Here is a 23,579-nt window from a genome sequence, read left to right as displayed (position 1 = left end):
AGCATACTGCCTCCGTTGGCTGCATAATCACAGGAAATCGAAACAAAGGCAACTAGGAGATTCGGGCGCAATGAAAATTCATGAATTACAAAGAGCTAAAATCACCATCATCCAATTAGTTCAAAAACAAGCATTTGCCGATGACTTAAAAATCCTTCGACAAAATAAAGCTCTTCCTAACAAAAGCAGATTGTTAACGTTAAGTCCTTTTCTTTCAAAAAAACAATTTGATTAGAGTCGGAGGACGGTTAAGAAATGCTTCTTTAAAATTTGACACCAAACATCCGATCTTGTTGCCAAATGATCATCACGTGACCAAATTAATTGTTGAGCAAACTCACATTGAAAATTTGCATTCAGGAGCCGAAGGCACGTTAGCGGCACTGAGACAAAATTATTGGATAATTTCACCCCGTAGTCTCATTCGACAAGTCATACACAGATGTAACTGTTGCTTTCGGTGTAATCCAAAACGAGTGACTCAAATGATGGGAGATTTACCTGCATGCAGGCTAGAATCGAATCGCCCTTTCCTTATTTCTGGAGTCGATTACTTAGGACCGATCCTAATAAAAGAATCAACCGGTCGCGGTAAAAGAAATGTAAAGGCTTACGTCTCGATCTTCGTTTGCTTAGTAACCAAGGCAGTTCACTTGGAGTTAGTCGGTAACTTGACAACCGAATCATTTCTGGGCGCTTTGCACAGATTAATCGCCAGAAGGGGTCACGTCCGGCACTTGTACTCCGATAATGGTTCGAACTTTATCGGAGCCGCAAATTAAGAAACCAAAAAATTTAAGTCATTTCTAAAGTCTTCAGAATTTCAGTCCGATGTGATAAACAAATTAACGGAACGAAATACCGAATTTCATTTCATTCCAGCGCGATCACCGCACCTGGGCGGATTGTGGGAAATAAATGTTAAATCGGTAAAAAATCACATTAAAAGAAGCATCGGACTTGCAACTCCAACGTTCGAAGAAATGTATACGCTCCTCACGCGAATCGAGGCAATTTTAAATTCTCGCCCCCTTACACCAATAAGTAACGACCCCAATGACCTCGAACCACTGACTCCCGGACATTTCCTTTCCCCAGGTGAATCTCTGACCGCAGTCCACGAGGGTGACATCACCGAGGTTAAAACCAATCGACTGTCCCGTTGGCAACTCGTCGAAAGGATGCGTCAACTCTTTTGGCGAAGATGGACTCGGGAATATCTCTCGCGACTCCAGGCGAGATCCAAGTGGAGAAATCCCGACACCACACCTGCCGTCGGCTCCCTGGTGTTGATTGCTGACGACGAGCTACCTCCGCTGCGGTGGAATCTGGCGCGCATCACCGAGCTGCACCTCGGAAAGGACGGGTTACCAAGAGTGGCGTCGTTAAAGACAAAAAACGGTGCTACGAAACGTTCAGTGCACAAACTGTGTGTGTTACCCCTAGAACGCAAGGACGTTCACGTGTTAACTCATTACGAGTGAAAAACTGTAAATTGTTCACATCGTTTTTTTTTTGTGTATTTATGTTTTTTGATTTTTTTTATGTATATATTTAGATTTAGTTTTGAATTTTTTAAATTTAGATTTATGTATTAGTAACATACTCCTATATTAGGTTTCTCATATTCGTCTTTTGACGTATGAAAAATTTATCTTATTTTTAAGTTTGTTTGTTTGTTTTTAATTTCATTTTTCTTATTTTTCATATTTTATCATTTTTTTTTCTCTTGTATTTAATTTGCCTTATTTTATTCATTTGAAATTTATCATTGTATTTTGTTCATTAATTATTTGAATACGAAATTGATTCAATTTATTGTTGAACCCTGGAAGGCTTCAAGGTCGGCGGCATGTCTTCGACCACCCACATTTTCCTTTCTATTTCGCACAGATGGGGGTTTATGACCGCTACCCTTGCAGCTTCTTTAGGGGCTGCACAAAACTTGTATGAAATAGCGTCACTTCTACTTGAGCAGCTAAATGTTCAAGACGCCTTGTAGTTGTCACCAATTCGTAAATAAATTCATTCCTTGTTAAGTTTAAATCCGTTTATTTTATTTATTTATTATTATTTTTTTTTTTTTAATTGCCATTCGCGTTTTTTGCCATACGGCTTTTACGGTACCTTTCGGTCGGCCGTTTTTCCAATTCATTTTCCTTGTTCCTTTGCCTATCGGTGATGCGACGGGGCTCCGGGGCACTTTCCCCGGCCACCCACGCCCATTCCACCTCACATTCACAGACATACACAACAACATTTATACACCCATGGGCACCCTTCCCGACGGGACTCGAACCCGTGCTGACCTCGCGGTGGTGGCCTAAAGAGTGTTGATTCTTCCTTCCACCACCCTACCGTCAGCCCCTGATAGACATACACACACATCCATGGCCGGGCGGAGGTTCCTTCCTTTGAAAAAATCCTCCCCCTTCGGTGGGATTCGAACCCACTAGCATCGGGACCGCGACCTCGGAGTACTTTCACCGACAGCCATGCGGCCACCGAGCCACCCCGTTTATTTTATTTAATAACAACATTCATATAATCGTACCGATCGAAGCGTACGATACAACACAATATCCATTGATAATATTTTAGCGGCTGTCGGTTGTGTGAGTGCAGTGCACCACGATACATATTTACATCAGCTTCTTTTATTGGTCACCCCTTTTGTCGCTAAAGAAGATAGGATAATGACAACTAAAGCTCGGATTATATGCACTAAAAAATGAAGAAAATATGCGCATATATCTGCTGTCATACATTATTCTTTATATTTATGTTTATTTTATTAATTTCATCCTATTTTATTTGTTTAAGCACAATTGTCAAATTAAATATGACAATTTATTTAAGTTGGAAGGTTTAGCAAATTGTGCATGATTATTTTACAAATGTGATTAGTGACAATTGCTTTATGAAACCAAAATCCTAATATTTGGTCCGAATGATAATTGTCATTTGTTGTTTGTCGTTTGTAAATTGTATTTGTCAATTGTAGATTTATGAGTAGGAAATATGCATGGAATATTTTTTGAGATTAATTTCTCTCAATAAAGACACTTGCATCAACTTTAGACGGCGCGTCTGAATTCCTCCGAACACTCAAAAGGGTCTACTTAATCCTTCGAATGAGTTCCTCCAGAGTTATCAATACCACCTAGCGCACATGTAACACATTTAATTTTCAATTTTGTCCGACTGAAATTGTGATAGATTTTGAAATTGTAATTCTCAAGGCAGTTAATTTTAAGTGGCCCACTGCTAAAATAATTGGTTGCCGTTTTCATCTAGCACAAGGCACAAGCATGGTACAGAAAAATCCAATCTTTGGGGTTAACAAAATTTTACAAAAATCCCAGTTCAGTAGAGGGGCATTTTTAAAATTGTTTTTTGGAACGCCTTTTTTAAAGCCTAGTGATGTTGAAGAGTATTTCTTAGGATTATGTGAAATACTACCTTGCAACAACTCTGGTATTGTTCAATTCAGTGATTATATAATTGATAATTACTTCAGTGAAGAAGCTCTATTTCTTCGCCACATATGGGCAAGTGCTTCCAATGTATCATATCGCACAACAAACGCATGCGAATCATTTCATGTGAAATTTAACACAACTTTTTACCAAAACCATCCTAATTTGTATCAGTTTATTGGAGTTTTATTGCAGTTTCAATCCCAAATTTATGCCAAAATAAAAGGTGCATCAAAAATAAAAAAGTTAGTAGACAAACCAGCCTAAAGCAAGAATTTGTTTCAAGGCAGATTGTGCAATATGAAACAGGGCAAATAACAAGAAAGAAGTTTCTATTATATTACAATGGCGCATGATATAAGTAATTAGTTAGCATGCTGCGCTAAATCTTAATCCTTTCGGCAAGGTGTTCTGGAAGACTTCGGATAGGGGATTATAGCTACCTGAGGCTTGGTGGAGGAACTCGGATGCGTCCACTTTAGGACGGCTGCCATTTTGCGAATGATGATGGAAAGCAACAAAAAATAAATGTTATTTACAAACAGTTTGTTTTACTGACATTTGCGACATTTGTAAAAAAAAATCTACAATTGACAAAATTGACAAACATTTTTATGAAACGTATATTTGTCAGATTTGTGAATTGTGCAATTGTAATTGTCATTTGTTAAATTGTACACTTGGCTTCAAAAAAAACGGGAAATGAAATTTGACCTAATGTGAATTGGAAATTTATGTCAATTTGTGTCTGTTTGACAGTAGTATTTGTATTTGCATAACTGACATTTCTGACACATAAGTGTAGTTTTTTAACCTAAATTCTAAAAGACCGTTTCAAACTATAAAAATTTAATAAAATTCGACAGAACTTTTTTTGACAGTTTCCGTTTTTTTTGAAGCCAACCGTAAATTGTAATTTTTATGAAACAGGCCCCTGGTTTATAAATATAATGTGGTTGTGTATCGTTTAATAATTTGAATTTAACTGCTAAATTCATGTGTATAATTTTTGCGAATATATCATGACGTTTTTTATATTCGCTTTGAGCCAAAACGGTGCAAGAAGAAATGATGTGTTCAATGGTTTCCCCTTCAGTTCCGCAAATCCTACATTTATCAATGATCGATTGCAAACCGCATATGTGTTTTTTATAATTTCTTGTATTTATAACACGATCTTGTATTGCAAATATTGCAAATATAAAACCCTCAGTCTCAGGATAAATATTTGATTTTTTAAGCCATGCATGAGAAGCTTGAATATTAATTTCTGGTTGTTCTAGTTCTTTAAAATATCTCCCATGTAAAGACTTCTGTTTTATATTTGCTATAGTGTCAGGTATATTTGGCTCAACAATATCTGAAATTATATTATCACTTAAATTTAGAGGTGTGTAACCTTTATCCGCTGAAACCAAAGCATTAAATCACGAGCTCTATTGAGAAAATAATTTTTAGTGAAGCAATTTGATTGTGTTGTATAATTTCTAGATTTGAAAAACCCTACCACCATTTTCGCGTGGTAAATTAAATCTTTCAATAGCAGATTTGGGGTGATGTTTACAAAATTTTGTAAAGAGAACTCTAGTTTGAATGTTTATATTCAAAGAGTGAGTCGCCATGGGTGACGACGTGTGTATTTGCACTCAGTGTTTACAAAGCATTAACGATGCTAAAGTTGGTATAAAATGCAACAAATGTTTGAATCACTATCATAGTAATTGTCAAGATGTCAATTTGCGTGGTTTTCATTTGAGAAAAGCAACATGGATCTGCAAAAAGTGCTCGGATGCAGAAGAAGTGTGTGCAAGCGAAATCCCACAAAAAAATCAGCTAAGAGAAACTAATACGAATAGGGAAGAAAATGGTATGAAAAACATTATGAAAATGCTAGTTACTGTGAATAAATCAATGATAAAAATGCAGCAAACATTAGACGAGGTCGTAAACGAAAACAAAAAACTGCGATTTGAAATCGCCCAATTAAAAGAAGAAAAACTACAAAAAATCGAGTCTAAAACAAAAACATTTGCAACAGCTGTCTTACAAATAAAACCAAAAAATAAAGGAGAAGAGGTTAAGAAGATGAAAGACCAAATTAGGAATAGAATTAATCCAGCAGAATTAGGTGTTGGACTATTAATAGGAAAAACAACAAAAAATGGGGATTTAATTTTAACATGCAAAAATGAACAAAAGGATATGAGAGAAATTCAGCATAAAATTCAAGAAGATATGGGACAAAATTACGAAGTTTCGGAAAAACCTCTGCATAGGAACAGAATTAAAATAGTGGGAATTCATGAGCAGGAGAATAGTGAGATGGATAAAACATTAATTGAAAAAATTATTAATCAAAATGAATTAGATAAACAAAACTCAGAAATGGAAATAATATATAGAAGCAAAATTTCAGACAAGAGATTTAGCATAATTCTGGAAAGCAATGAACTTGTATATAAGAGATTAATTGAAGGAGAAGTATATATTGGATGGTCCAGATGTAAGGCCTATGAGGAATTTGGAGTTTTTAGATGTTACAAATGTAATAAATATGGACACAAGGCGAATGATTGTAAAGGTGAAGTAACTTGCCCTATATGCAGCGAAAAACACGTGTTGAAGGAATGTAAAAACAACACAAAAAAATGTGTAAACTGTACAAATGCGAATGAGAAATTAAAATTGAAACTAAACACTGATCACGAAGTATGGGATAGAAATTGTGCATCATTTATTAGAATTCTTGAAACACAGAAAAGGAAGTTTGCGAATATTAGTAATAAATAGCAATTAAGGGAGAAACAGACAAATATCGGATCGTCTGGCAGCATAATAAAAAGTGATCAAAATTTTGAAATCATTTTCTACAACATACAGTGTCTCAGAAATAAAATGAACTTATTAGAAGCTTCTCTCAATCATAAAAAAGTGGACTGCATATGTCTTTGCGAACATTGGTTGACTGTTGATCAGATGAACACTACTCGTCTACCTGGTTTCAATACTATCTCCTCTTTTACAAGAATCAATCATATCCATGGTGGTGTACTTCAGATGGTGAAGAACAATGTGGATTGCAGACCCCTGACCTGGATTGCTAACCTGTCTATAGAAAAACCTTGTGAGTTATCTGGAATTTATGTTATTATGATACGGAGTGATCAAGAATGACTGAGTCTGTTGGTAACAATGAAATTTGGCAAATTTAAAATTTACCAACGAAGGTTAATTTTTGTAATAGTATAAACATAACCTGCATTACCAAGAATGTTTTTAATGTCATCTCAAGTTAAAAAATCCGGTCAGTGCGTGGTCAGTGCCAATTACTAGACAAAAATCACCAGAATTTTCAATTGTTTCATTGCCAACAGACTCAGTCATTGTTGATCACGCTGTATATCGTTCACCTTCAGGGGATTTCAGCACATTTTTGCAAATTGTACACAATTTCTTAGATAAGTTACAAAATAACAATTACAAAATTGTTGTTGGTGGTGACTTTAATGTTCATTTTAATAACGGCAATGCTGATAATAACACGTGTCTTTTAAATGACTTGTTGAATAGTTATGGATTGCGTTCACTTGTTACTTTCCCCACTAGAGTCGAAACAACATTAGATAATGTGTTTACTAACATCCAGTCTGATTACTGCTTAGCTGTTCAACCACTAGACCTTGCTTTATCAGATCATATAGGGATCTTGTTGAATTGGTCAGTTAACATACCAGATAGTAAACCAACTTTGAAAACTATACGTCCGATTACAAATTATGGTAAATTCTTATTTTATCACTTGATTTCGAACAACAATTGGGACTTTATTGACTCAGACATTGATCCGGATGATAAGTTTACAATGTTTCTGAATAATATAGTTTTTAACTACCATACAGCTTTTCCGGAACGACAGCATGTGCACTGTAGCAATAGACCAACATTTTCTGTAAACTGGTTTACTCCTGAATTACAAGGCATGAAAGAAACCGTTCACTTCTTAAAAGATGCTTATAACTTACATAAGACACCTCAACTTAAAAGAATGTTTTCTACTTACAGGAACAAATACAGTAGTGCCGTAAAAAATGCCAAAATAAAAGCAAATGAGCTATACATACAAAAAAATCATAAGAACTCTCGTGCTATGTGGCAGGTAATTAATCAATACAGACCTAGTTCTTCTAATGATGCTCCTTCTTTATCCCCAAATCAATTAAATTATTATTTTGCAAACATCGCTGAAAACCTGATCCAGTCATTACCAACCTGCTCACTAGATCCGATAAAGATTATGAACAATGATTTGAAGGCTGTCGACAAACTATCCAATTTTAGGGAAGTTACCTTCAACGAGGTGAGAACTTGTATTGACAACTTGAAATCTTCTATTACCAAAGATATATATGGAATGAATCATGAATTATTAAAACAAATTAAGGAAGTAATAATTTCCCCCTTCACTAAATTAATGAATTATTGCATCCGAACAGATATTTTCCCAAACTGTTTGAAAAGATCTATTGTAATACCGATTTTTAAAAAAGGTGATAGAAATGATTGCAAAAACTATCGTCCTATTTCCTTGCTGCCAGTGTTTTCAAAAATTTTCGAAAAACTCTTACTTCTGCAAATCGTACATTTTTTCAATAAAAACAATTTATTTTCCAATGCTCAATTTGGTTTTAGAAGAGGTCTTTCTACATCCGGTGCAGTGCTTTCTTTTATTGATAATATTGTCAGATCTTTTGAAAATAACAATCATTATAAAGCAATATTTTTGGACTTAAGTAAAGCGTTTGACACGGTGTCCCATGATATTTTAATTAAAAAACTAGGATACTATAAGTTCTCTTCTAGTAGCATTTCCATGATAACTTCGTACCTTAGTAATAGAACTCAAAAAGTAAAAGTAAATGGTGTTTTTTCAGAAAAATCTAGAATAATTCACGGGGTTCCGCAAGGATCCATCCTCGGTCCTTCTTTTTTTGATATACATTAATGACTTACCATCTTATATTCCACAAGCTGATACAGTTCTTTATGCAGATGATACTACTCTCGGTCTGTCAGAGGCATCAGCTGTCAGACTAAATTCAGAAATAAATAGCATTCTTTCCAAGGTACGAGACTGGTTATTGTCAAATAAATTGCATTCGAATAATAAAAAAACAGTTAACGTAAGTTTTATCTTGAAAAAATCAGAAATCTCAAATGACGAAACTGAAAGCGCTAAATTTCTTGGTATTTTCGTAGACTCACATTTACTCTGGCATAAACATATTGATTACCTGGCAAGCAAAATTTGTAAAAATATTTTTCTTCTGAGGAATCTGTCAAATTGTGTTTCACAAAAGACGCTAAGAAGTGCATATTTTGCTTTAATACAGTCTCAGTTACAATACTGCATCACCTTGTGGGGCCATTCTCCCGCTTCAATACGTTTGTTTAAGCTCCAACGTAGAGCAATAAGAATAATGGCAAATACAGGATATCGCACAGATTGTCGCCTATATTTTAATAAATTAAAAATTCTTACCCTCCCTTGTTTATACATATTAAGATGTCTGTAATATATCAAAAACAATCCTGACCAATATAAAAAGTTAAAATCCTTTCATAACTATTCCACAAGGAAAAGCGACTACAGTTTCGACGTTTTCAGATTGAACAGATGGAGACACGGTCTTAACTTTTATTCAATAAAATTTTATAATGTGTTACCTCATGTATTCAGAAAGATGTCTCCAGACCTGTTTAAGATGAAAATTGAAAAATACTTACTTGCGAAATCATTTTACTCGGTGGAGGAATACCTGAATGATAACTTTTCCGACGTTTTAACTGTGTGTAATTGTTAGTATAATCAACAACATAATACATTTAATGTCTCTGGTGGTATTAGTGTCATTTATTTATATAGTTTTCTTTTCTGACGACTGTAAATACTTTTTTCTATTATTGATTCAAAAAATTGAAATTCACGCATAGTTATCGGTGCCTGAAGTGGGTCATTTTCTAACGTGTATTTCTTTTTGCATTGTTAGTAAGATCGAAACCATAGAAACCATACAAAACAGTGTGTGAAATGCGATTTCACGCACACGACTATTTCTGTGTTTCACTTCACGCACTGTATTTTATTAGTTACCTAGCAACATGGTCACTGCATTGAAACTTCAGAGTTCCTTCAAAAATTTGAATTTTTAATTTCAATTTTTTGAATCAATTATAGAAAAAATATTGTTTATATTTCGTGCGTGAAGATGTTTTTGTGCATTCAAAGGCTTATACTGCCTCGACCTTCGTCTCGGCGTAAAAGACCTTTTCATGCACAAAAAACACTCTCTTCACGCACTTAATATAAAAATAACTATTGTATAGGAACAGGAATAAAATATTTATTTATTTATTTATTATTTATTTATTCTGTAAATTAGTTTTTGGCCATTTTATAACACCAAAAGAATAGGTCAACAATGGAACAGCATATGTATTAACTGCTTTGATTAAATTATTATCGTTTAATTTTGATTTTAAAATAGATTTAATTCTTAAATAAAATTGTTTTTCTAAATTTTCTTTTATAATTGAATGTTGAATATGATTTGATTGATTAATACCTAAATATTTATAAAATTCTCCTTTATTTAAATTTTTAATGATTTCTCTTTCTTTAGTTATATATTCTAAATTTTCGTAATGACCGCGACATATTGATTGCGTTTTACACTTATCAACACCAAAACTCATGCCAATATCATTTGAGAAATTTTCAGTTATTGTTAGTAAAGATAAAATGTGATTCTTTTTAGATGCATAAAGTTTTATGTCATCCATATAAAGAAGGTGATTTAATTTGGATAGTGTGGTATTATTAAGTCTAGACAAAACCATAAAGGACTTAAAGAATCTCCTTGATAAATTCCCCGTTTAATGTGAATAGGCTCGGATTTTAATTTAGTATTGTTTATTGATAAATTTAAAGTAGTTCTCCAAAATGTCATAACATGGGATAAAAAGTTAATCAAATCCAAATTAATTTTATAAATTTTAAGAATTTTAATTAACCATGAATGTGGTACTGAATCATAGGCTTTTTTGTAGTCTATGAATGCGGTATAAATATTTCTATTATTTTTTCTAGTTTGTTCCATTATTACTGTATCTATTATGAGTTGTTCTTTACAACCAAAACACTCCTTAACACAACCTTTTTATTCTTCATTAAGTATATTGAATTTTTGACAATGATCGTAAATTATTACTTTAATGCAAGATGTCATAATTTTATAAATTGCAGGCAGACATGTGATTAGTCTATATTTTGATGGATTTTTAGTATCGGAATCTTTTGGTTTCAGATATGTTATACCATGGGCCAAAAACTCTGGAAATGTGATCTGTTAAAGTGATCAAGTAAGCATTTATGAATACAAGTAATTTTTTTTAATCAAAAGTTATGAATTTGGTCACCTTCAGGGGATTTCCAATTATGTGAACTATTAATATTTTTAACTAAAATTTTAAGGCTAATTTGAATATGATGTGGATTATTGCTATCTGGTATCTCATTTTCTAAATTAGGAATCCATTCTGCCTGATTATTAAATTGAACTTCATTTGACCATATGTTTGACCAAAATTCTTTAATTTCATTTATATTTGGTATACCATTATTATTTTGAGTTTTATTATCTGCCAAATTTTTGTAAAACAACTTCTCATTATTTCTAAATAGTTTGCTTTCAAATTTCCGTTGTTTATTATTTTTATATCTTTTTAATAATCATTTAGAATAATTATTCAGTTTTTGTAATAAAGTGTCTTTAATTTCTATTAATGTTTCATTATATTCATTATATTTTAAACAATGTATTCTGTTTTTATTTAAAATCGATTAAATACAGTTGTTTAGATGATTAGAATTTATACCCTTTAAATATTGAGTTATTCTACCTAAATCTCGTCTGATATTATTAATCCGTTTATTTAGTCTTTGTTCCCATTTTGGTAATTCTTTAGCTTTTATATTATTTGTGTGGTCAATTTGTTTTGAACCATTTAATCTGATAATTGTTAAAGCTCTACTATATATAATACTGTGTAATTTTTTAAAACTTGTATTATTTACAAATTTAGGTAAAATGAATTGATTTAAAATTTCAATCATTGCAAAAAATTTTTTGGAGCTTTGTTGTTTAGGTAATAGTGGTCTATTAAATGGTTCTATATGTTCAAATTCGTTCAAAGTTCTATTAAATTCATCTTCAATTTGTTCTTTAAAATTTTGATGGTAGTAAAAATTTTGATTAATAACATGTATATCATTATAACTCAAGTCTAAATTGTTTATGTCGTTTTGTATCGTATTGTTTGATAACAGAAAGAGTCATTATGATTTGATAAACTTTGTAAACTTTGCGGTTCAACAGAATTTTCAACTAAATTATTAGAAACTTTATTATTGTCAGAATAATTAATTGACAATTCTAACTTCACATCATTTTTGATCTGAAGGGATATAGTTTTTTTTTTTCATAATGGCTCTCCTCTGGTCAGCTAAATTTTGAATAGTAATAGGAAACTGGGGGTACTTACTTTGGAACGCTTTAAATAAATCAAGCCTGTAAGTACTCACAACATCCTTTAGTTTCGTGATCCGAAAATATTCCCGTATAATGAAAATATTCATTTCCATAGTCCATTTTTTGCGTTTTCTAAGTTCTGTAGCACCATTAGATTGCAGTGAAGCACTTGCAGCAACAACTATCACCGAGGTACTGCCAACAAAATCACTAGATGGTCATAGCCAACTCGGTCCCAAAAAGATCGTGAATGCCTAATACCTATTTTTTTTATAATGGAATTTTACAACAGATACCGACTTTTGGATCAGATATGTATATTAAAAAACAAGAAAATAATTATAAATATTATTGTAACAATAAAAATAATCAATCTTCTATCTCTTTTTAATTCGGGAAAAATCAGAATTTATAATATAAAAATTACTAAACCCTGAAACACAAGGTAGGTACGTGCATACTATTAAATAAAATAATATTTTATTAACAAAAAATAATTCTTTTACAATACTGTAAAATACAGGGTGTCCCAGAACTGGCTCCCCAGAGAAAACAGGCATGTGCCGACAACAAAAGAGACTCTAAATTGAGTAAAATAAATTTTCTGCTAGCTCAAATTACCGAGTTATAAAGTTTTTAATTTCACCAATCCCGGAAGCTCGTCCTCAGGTATTACTAAAAAATCCGATCGGTTGCTAAACAACAACAAAAAAATCTATGATATCGCACAAATCAATAAAATGTTTGGGCAACTGGAATTTTGACGTTTTCCGATATAAAAATTCGTTGACGTTTATCTGTCATCAACATCAAGACTTGACAATTGAAAAAGATAATAACTTCAAAATAAAACAATAAAAATGGCGATTCTAAAAAGAACCATTTATTTAAGTAGGTAATAATGTTAAAGCAGATGTTCGAAATGACCACCATTCATTTGTATGCACAATTGTGCTCTACGTAACAAACTTCTTGTAGTAGCGTTAGTTATCATTTCTTCAATAACTGAAACAAAAGCCTCCTGAATTCGAACGCTCAGATCAGCCTCTGAATTTATGGGCCGCCGATAAATGATTCAGATCTGGAGACCTGGCAGGCCAATGATGCGGTCCTCTTCGACCGATCCAGCGCTGTGGATATTGGTTATCCAAAATTTCCCGAACGTTTCTGCTAAAATGTGGTGGAACACCATCATGTTGGAACCAGTCATTTATGCGATAAGCAAGAGGTACAATTTCAAGTAAATTAGGTAGCTCCGTGCCAATGAACTGAGCATATCTTGCCCCCGTTAATCTTGCGGGGAATTGAAACAGTCCAATCTAGAGCAGGTGATTCGGAATTTTAACAAATGGAAGGATCCACCACAATTATACTTGCCAAACGATCGCCCAATAGCCCAGTCCACAAATTAACAGAAAACCTATGTTGAAAACGTCTGGGAAATAATTCTCTTGGATTTTCGTCTGCCCAGATATGAAGGTTGTGATAATTGGAACAACCTTACCGGCAAAATAGCGACTCATCAGAAAACAGTATCCCTGACAAGAAGTGTGGAGCATCGTTTTGGTTTATTAACCATAGACAAAACTCTCGCCTAATTGGATAATCCTCTGGCAGAAGATGTTGTACTCGTGTATAGTGGTACGGATGCCTCCTATTATCAGCTAGAACTCTCTGCACCGAACTCTTGGATAAACCCATTTCACGAGAAACTGTTCGAATACTCCGGGTGCCGTCCATTCAATACGGCTTCCTCGTGTTCGACAGTCCTTACATTTCTTGAAGCATCCCCAACTTCTTCGAACTGGCTGCATCTGACCCGAGCGATTAATTTCAGGATTGTTTTATGATCCGGATGACTTTGTCTTTGTGGAAATTGTTCACGGTACAACCTTACTGCTTCACGTCCATTATTCCCACATCGTGCAAAAGTAAGAATCATATCTACGTACTCAGAGGAAGAATACATGTTAAATGATACACTTGAATTAAATATCGCAGCGAAATGTCAAACTGACGTAAACAATCATTCTAATAAATGTAGTGGACCAAATCTAATGGACAGAATTATAGAGGTTTACGGATAAAAAGGAAACCCAGGCAACGCAAAATTGCGATTATTCCACCTTAATGATGCTCAACTCTGATTGGTCAACTTCAGAATGTCTTTTCTCGGTTATCATTTGAGATAGGACCTTTTTTCTTCAAAATACACGTTAATATATTCGCCCTAAGGCTCCCTTTTTTCTCTGGGGAGCCAGTTCTGGGACACCCTGTATAATAAAAAATATCTATTCAAGTAAAAATAAATAATACCTATTGTAAGATCAAATTAAATTGAATTTCACAATTAACCTTTTAATGTAAATACAATACTTATAATTGAAACTTTTTAATAAACAATTGTCAAAACGTTGTCATGTTGGTATGAGCCAAACAGTGATTTTTATGACAATACGGTTAGTCACACTGAGTGTCAACATTTTTTTAATGTAACTGAGCCTGCGCCCTGACAAGCGAGAGTTTATTTCAAATTCGAAAAAGATTTCCGCTGATTTCTCATTCAATTTGTTTTGAAAATGAATTCGCGGAAGAAAGGTACGGGAAGTGAAGTGAACATAACCTTAACTACGATTTGGTGTCAAATTTTTATACAGCTGGTCCATATGCGCACATTTTAGGGTGGTACAGACTGGTTTTTTACTTAATTTTGACACTGACAATTGTTTATTAAAAAAATTTCACTATATATCAAACTTTAATTTTTGGATCTTCGACGACTGTCCATTTGCAAACTTTCATTTGGCACCCCTTCAAAATGCGAAATAGCGGTTATAAGTGCTAATTTAATATTAAACTTACCAAAATAAAAAAATAAATAATTCTGCACTGCACTTTTGGTACCTCATTAATACGACAACCGAGAAAAAGCAGGTTAACAAACCCCTATCCCCTGCGTTAACTTTCCATTTAAATTTAACCTTGATTAGAATCAACCCGACACCGAAATACCCCTAACCAGGGAATTTAATAGTCAACCATTTTTATTTGGTTTAACCCACGACTGAAATACCGGGCCTTAGTGAGGATATTAGGTAGGTAAGTGTTTATCCAAATTTAATGCAAGTTTCTTTGTTTCGCTAACAAATATTTTTCTATTTATAGATATCCTCATTAATTTTCAAAAAGATACTTCCGAGTATATCAAACAAAAATTAATAAACATAAAAATAGTAATGGAAGTTATAGGTACTTTCTTTGATTTTGTGAAAAAGATGTCCTATTATTTCCGTTAAAATAAAAGAAATAATAGTTATTTATGCAACAAGTGCAAAAAGTAAATGATTATTGCACGCGACGTGCAATAACACTTTTTGCACGTGTTACATACATTTTTCTACGATCGAAAAAAAAGCGAGAAAAAAACAACGATAAACAACAGTTCAGTCCTGTGCGTCGTGTGTGAAAAATGCAATAAACACTCACTTTTTGCACGATCGTAGACAGACTGTTGACAGATGCATGCAATAAAGTCTTTATTGCACCAGTGCAATTATGTGGCACTTTTTCCACTAAAAACAATGCAATGAACACTCACTTTTTGCACGATCGTAGAAAAATATTATTTATAAATATCGAGTGTTCAAATGAAATCCTGGGCTGGGAAGGCGTTGGAAACCGTCAATTGTTGTGCTTTTTTAAAGCGTAGATTAATTGGAGCATGTTGACAGCTAACCTAAAATTTAGAGCCAAAAATTTTATCTTTTTTTTCTTTCTTTGCAATGTTTTACATCAAAAATAGAATAACGTAGCGATTCCTATTCTCGAAGCAAATATCTAAGGGCACCCTTTGCTGAAAACAAACATGTTTAATTATGTTGCGATTAAACATTAACAAATGTCATTCGTGTCAAACGGCGGGAAATTCAAACTTTACACTGTTCTAGACGGTTTAATTTTTCCAACGCCTACTCAGCCCAGGATTTCATTTGAACACGCGATATTAGGAATGCATTTTTATATGTATATTTGTATTCTTGAAGTTGTATTTTTTTATTATAATTATAACTCTGAATTATATAGCATGTTTTCTAGAATTTTTATTTGTTTGTTCCTCCTTAAAAATTATCTACCAGCCATTACAATGCATCTAACTGCAATTAGTGTACCTAGTCGTAATCCCAATGCCCAATACCCGAAGCACGGAAGACAACTCCTCTCTAATTCTTTTGCAAGACTTAGGATTAACGGGAGACAACACTGCCATATGCCCTTTTTTTTGTTTTGTTGAATAAAGGAAAAACTGACGGCTGAAGCTGGCATCACCGATTATGAAAGTTGGGCCTCCGGAGGGGGAGAGTGTGTTATCCGTGGGCCGTTTGGGTGGTCCCAAAAAAACACATATACACATAATGCCAATCAGAGCATTTCCAATACAACAGATTTCTAGTCGACATTTCGACCATTTTTGTTCGTGTATAATTGGTTGCATAGCAATTCACAATGCATTGATCTGTGCTTTTTAAAACTGAATACATACATATAAGGAATTAGTATAGACTATGTTCAGTGTTAAAAAAATGTCCCGGCTTGTTCTATGTGCATTATGATAGAGATAGCTTTGTGAAATGTATTTTGGGTTGCATTTTTACCTGGTTACGCCCATCATCTTACGTGAATAATCCTGTATACAGGGTGTTAGGGAATGATCTCCCAATCATTTCGGGGTGGGTTTATCAGGGAAAATGTGGTCGAAAACCTTTATACCGTTTTTGAATAAATTAAACCGTTTTCTGAAAATAAAATTGTTCCCTGCTGTTTTGGGACTGCTGAAATATTGCTTTGTGCACGAAAAAATATATTTTTTTATATGTTTCGACTTAAAAATTGGTAACAACTCGAAACTACTGTCCAAGTTTACATTTTAATTTGATCTATCTTTTATCCGTCGCCTACGAAGATTACAGTCGTTTACAATGCCCGAATATTCTATCGAGGAGTATGCAGATATGTCTTTTGTGTATGGGGGATATAGCGGACATGCCAATGCTGCAGTCCGAAGGTACCTATGCTAATGCTTGTATTAGGGCAAATGGAGGACATTTTGAACATTTATTATGCATTTTTTCCATAGGTACAAATAAATAAAGTTACACAGAATCTTATTACTCGTAGTTGGTGGTCAGTGCTCGATTTCAAATCCCTTTAGAGGTTGATCGAGATGTGGTATCACAAATAAAGCTGCAGAAATAATTTCTGTTCATTGCAGCAATAAAAGGGGACTTACCTCAAGGTTGTGGTGAATGTAGATTAATATTTCAAATAAATTATTGATTTTGACAATAAAAAATGCAATACTGGTAGTTTTTGATGAGATATTATCCAAGGAAACTATTTAAAACCGAAACGTCATTGTGGCAGTTCAGTAGGTACTCGATAAAATCTGACATAAAGGCATTGTTGTCTTTTGGTTGCTACGCAATTAACTTTCATTACAGAACTTTAACTAAAGTCAAGGCGGTCTAAAGTCCATTCTAAAATCAAAAAATCCAGGGTGTAATAGATTTTTTGTAATTAATAATTAAAGTTGACCAATCAGAAGGACGCTGTTAATTTGAATTTCAGGTAAATTTAATCAACAGTTTGAATTGCCTTGCAACATAACCCTAGTTAGAATGTTATGGAATTTCCAGTACATGTGTGTGAACATTTTGACAAACGTCAAGTCACGTCAAGTCATAATTTGATTGGACATTGTCAAATTTCTCACTGAAATCATGTATACAGCTGCAGAGTATGCCGAAATGCTCATACTTTATGGAGAGTGCGGGAGCACTGCACGTAAGGCTGCAAGAGAATACGCAATACGTTTGCCACATCCAAACTGTAATGTGTTTCTTCGGTTGGTGAGTCGTGCTCGAGACACTGAGTCCTTCATGCCTACAAGAGAAGAAATTGGTGGTCCTCCACGAGAAGCTAGAACGCCAAAGACTGAAGATGCTGTTCTTCAGGGCTTTGATGACAACGGTCAAAAAAGTATAAGAACTGTCGCAAATATGGTTAATACCCCCAAGAGCACTGTTCAGCGCATTTTACGGGATAATATTATATCATTGTACACGTGTGCAGAATTTAATACCAGAAGATCATGAAGCACGAATCAACTTTTGTACCTGGTTATTGCAACAACATGATGCCGACCCTAATTTTGTAAATAATATTTTATTCACCGACGAATCACTGTTTTCTCGAGAAGGAACGTTTAATTATAATAACTACCACATTTGGGCCGAGGAGAATCCTCATGCAAAACATGTACGGCGGTTCCAACATAGGTTTACCATAAATCTATGGGCAGGGACTTTGGGGGATTCAATTCAATTCAAACACACAACATTACATGAATTTCCTAGAACAAAATTTGCCGGAATTGTTGGAAGATGTACCACTACAACATTTTTTGAATGAGTGGTTTCAACACGATGGAGCTCCGGTACATTTCTCTAGGCAAGTGCGGTAAATAGGTACTTGACAGAAGATATCCAAATTCGTGGATAGGTCGAGGTGGACCTGTAAATTGGCCTGCAAGATCGCCGGATCTCACACCTTTGGATTATTTTCTATAGGGTCATTTGAAGAACTATATTTATCGCGAACCTGTCAATAATTAAGAAGAACTAAATGACCGAATTCATGAAGCACTGGCTACTGTTACTCCTAATATGATTAGACTGGCACGGAAAAATTTAATAAAACGATCTCGCCTATTCCTTCACATGGAAGGTGGTCATTTTGAACACTTGTTATAACGTATTTTTTATTTTACATGTTTCTCATTTCATTTGTTGCATTGTACAGTCGATGGACAAATAAAACTGGGACAAAAATGACAATCACATAAATTCAAAATTTACAAATTTCCATCGTTTAATGACGGCTTTCTCACAAATAGGTTAACTTTGGTATGACATATTATATAGAAACTGACTAATATATTGACAATTCAACAGTGTGATTTACATAGCTTAAATTTCAAGTGTCCCAGTTTTATTTGTCCATCGACCGTACATCGTTTAAATTATAAAATTTGATCTTAAATTTTTACTAACAATGAAGCTAAAGTAGGTTAGTTCAATTCAATTTTGTCTTCTGCCTTTCATAACTCCCACTGTGCTTGATCTTTTGTTCAAAACCAACTACAGATTTTTGCAAGTTTTTCTTTCATTTCGACGATGACGATTCCCGCTGGTGCAGCTGCGCTAATCCGTTGCAGATGCAGAATGTATGCATAGGTCAGGACAAATTTCTTGTGATTCCGATTCACTTCACAGGCCGTGGAAATTTCACTTTTTACCAAGATTTTTAAGGTAGTACATAGTAGTTACTTAGCGCTACCCCGCCATTATACCTACCTTCCATCAACACAGTTTCAATTCATCGTATCCCTCCAGTCAATTTTCCATACCCCTCTAGGTTAAAAGCGCTCAGCTAATTTTCAATCATAACAAACCACATTTCGTTCGTGCCAAAGAAGAAACTTCTTGCGTTACCTGGTGAAGATTCTAAACATTTTTTTGCCTGCCTTTAGCTATATTATCCCAATCTATCCATTTTCGGTTATTTTAAAAGTAGCCGTCACTTTTGACGACTGTAACGACCACCGCCGTCTTGATGATTGACATATTTCACTATACATCTGCCTGGGCGAAGCTTTAGTGCCTGTGATCTCCACGGCGCCACTTTAGGGGGGAATGTCACTAAATAATCATAACCTTATAAACAAATGTAATGAATTCAGTGAAGTTGTCAAAGTGCAATGTCAAGAGTCTCACAGTTTAAAAGTAATTTTAATAACAAATATTTTATTAATTTAGTTGTTGCTAGTTCTGTTTGGTGTTTCTGGTTTTTAGTATTTTGCTGTTAGTGTTTATGAACTGGCTTTTTTATCATATTAGAACTGATATTGCGGTAAATGCAGTAACAAGTTCCGTTAGTTGTAAACCTATTTCTGGGGCCTGTTTCATAAAAATTACAATCTACAATTTAACAAATGACAATTACGATTGCACAATTGACAAATCTGACAAATATACGTTTCATAAAAATGTTTGTCAATTTTGTCAATTGTAGAATTTTTTACAAATGTCACAAATGTCAGTAAAATAAACTGTTTATAAATAACATTTATTTTTTGTTGCTTTCCATCATCTTTCGCAAAATGGCATCCCTCCTAAAGTGGACGCATCCGAGTTCCTCCACCAAGCCTCAGGTAGCTATAATCCCCTATCGGAATTCCTTCAGAACGACCACAGGTAAGTTGCGCACAGCGGCAAAGTTTGTCCCAAACCAGCAGGCGGTCGGGGATTATCGAGAGGTAAGTTGCGCACGGACGTCAAGTTATTATCTCTGTAGGGGGTGGAGATTAAAAATTGTCGGTTTACTCAAAGTATCTTATTTTGACCTGTGCCTTTCTTTTTACACTATTACTAATTTTCTGCCGGTTTAGTGTCTCAACGTTGACGTCGTGACTGTGTTCTAAGTCCGATTTGGTAATTTTATTGTCACTATTCACATATAATTTTGCTCTGCAAAATTTATTTACACATCGCCAGCGCGTTTCCCCAGATTGCAATCTCCGACCTTTACAAAACTTGGCACCTTCCACTACTAACAACATTTTCCCTTTTTCACTAGTCATATGTTGCACTTCCATCTTGGGAAACCACGATCTAATAACATTTAGAAAGATGTTACATTCGGAGTTACCTCCCTCTCCTTAAATTTTTCGAATGATGACAAGTACCTAGTTCAGCCCTTCTTTGAAGTTGCTACTGACCACCTCGGGTGGCTTGGTGTTTAATCCCTTGCGGTAAAATAATCTCTCCGTCTTCTCTACCTGATTAAAATCCTCTCAATTCTAGGAAGTATTTTGGCCGTGTGCGCAACTAACCAAATACCTCCAGAACACCTTGCCGAAAGGATAAAGATTTAGCGCAGCATGCTAACTAATTACTTATATCATGGGCCATTGTAATAAAATAGAAACTTCTTTCTTGTTATTTGCCCTGTTTCATATTGCACAATCTGCCTTGAAACAAATTCTTGCTTTAGGGTGGTTTGTCTACTAACTTTTTTATTTTTGATGCAGCTTTTATTTTGGCATAAATTTGGGATTGAAACTGCAATAAAACTTCAATAAACTGGTACAAATTAGGATGGTTTTGGTAAAAAGTTGTGTTAAATTTCGCATGAAATGTGTTACGGCCAGCAGGCCGTCACAAAAGACACCCCTACCAAAGGGTGAGTTAGGGCGCCTGCGCATCTGGTAAAACCAGAAATGGTAAAAACATCATTGTACATTCACCGACCAACCAGCAAACTGTACCATATTGTTCAAATAAACTTAGTTATTTAAGGGTTCACCTTTTTTGATTTAACTTCGAGTGTTAGCGTTCGTATAAAGTCGCATCCGCGGACAAACAAAGCTTTGCGGTGTGAACATTGGTCCTTCGAGCCGGATTATCAGAATCCTAATCAAAATCAAGGTACGAGCCACAACGAGGTCAACCAGCAGAAGGAAGCAGCCCTACCAGCAGGAGAAAGGTCAGTCCTAATTTCCTCATCCTACAATTACCATTACACGTTTCTATCGAGTCAGAAGAGCACTCATTTTCATTGTTTATCATTATATTAATGTAAATTATCACATCATCATGGTGGGAGGTCAAAGTAATTCCGACAAACTCAAGCGCAAACGCGAAGAAATCAAACAGCGTTTAGCCAGAACTTTCAAATTTGTTGAAGATTTCACATCAGACCAGAACATAAATTCAATTAAAACGCGAGAAAACGCCGTTCGTGATGCCCTTGATGAGTTTAATAAGGTGCAAGAGCAGATTGAAGATAACGTTTCAATTGCAGAACTCGAAGCTCAGACAAATGAAAGAATCGAATTTGAAAATATATATTTTGAGACGATGACTGCGATTGCAACCGCGATTGAAAGTTACGACAAAACAAAAGTAGCCGCGACTAACAATAATCAGAATTCGACCGCGATACAATCACACCAAAACTCGAAAATTAATTTACCGGTAATCCAAATACCTGAGTTTAGCGGCCATTTCGAAAAGTGGTTATCGTTTCGCGATGTATTTCAGTCGTTAATACACAATAACAACAATTTAAACAGCATCGAAAAAATGCAATGCAAATCATCATTATCTGGCGATGCACTTCACACAATCGAAAATCTCGCCATTAGCGGAGCGAATTATGATGAAGCATGGTCTCTTTTAGAAAAGCGATATGGTAACGAACGATTAATTGTACAAGCTCATATCCGAAAAATACTCAATTCGCCGGCAATAAACAAATGCACAGCAGCTTCACTGCGGCAGCTGTCGGATGACGTTCGATCCAATTTAGCAGCCCTTAAGGCGTTAAATAGGCCTGTGCAACATTGGGATGATATTCTTGTCACAATAATACCGGATAAACTTGACTTCCACAGTAACCGCGAATGGCAAGGCAAATTAGGTAATGAAATGCCCGATTCAAAAACTTTGTTAGATTTTTTAGAAAATCGGTATCAACATGTAGCTTCCATAACGGCAAGCAGCGCTAATCAAACTTCACAGGAAAAATCTGGTCAAAATAAATCATCTAAACATCAGTCGTCATCAAATAGCGTAATAATAAATAAACAATCTTGCGCCTTTTGTAAGAAAACTAACTATTCGTTACACCAATGCACGTCATTTTTAAGACTAAGTACGGATGAGAAATTAAAACAAGTCATCAGTTTAAAACTTTGCGAAAACTGTCTCCGGGGCAATCACAGCACAGCTAACTGTAAATCAAATAATACTTGTCGCGATTGTAAGGGCCGTCATCACACGTTATTACATGGGACAAAGACCCAGATTAACGATTCAGTTCCTTCAACCAGCACGGTGAGCCATTGCAACGCACAACATTCCGAAAATTTGTTATTAACCGCCGTGGTCTTAGTAAAAGATTGCCACGAAAAATATCATCAGTGCAGAGCTTTGCTGGACGCAGGGTCTCAATCAAACTTTATAACGAGACATTTAACAAACAAACTAAAACTGAAAACAATTCCGATCACACACAAAATTATTGGAATAAACGCTCAACCGAGTAATGTAACGGAATCTGTAAATATCAACATAAAATCCATCTGTAGCGATTATGGCTCAAACTTAAATTGCTTCTGAGTAAAATAACAGGTAACTTGCCGCTGACCTCGTTCTCAAAGGAAGGTTTAAGAATTCCCCAACATTTGGAGCTTGCCGACAAAGCGTTTAATGTTAAGGGCCCTATAGATTTATTACTCGGTACCGGATTATTTTTATCACTCTTGAAAGATGGGCAAATTTCATTGCAAAACAGCTTAGTCGGCCGATTCTGGGAGGTAGAGGGCTATAAACCTCTTTGTTCAAACAATCTTACCAAGGACGAAATAAAAACCGAAAATCATTTTATACAA

The sequence above is a fragment of the Tenebrio molitor genome, chromosome 7 (genome assembly GCF_963966145.1).
Source record: "Tenebrio molitor chromosome 7, icTenMoli1.1, whole genome shotgun sequence".
Lineage (NCBI taxonomy): Eukaryota > Metazoa > Arthropoda > Insecta > Coleoptera > Tenebrionidae > Tenebrio > Tenebrio molitor.
This window is presented reverse-complemented; position numbering follows the sequence as displayed.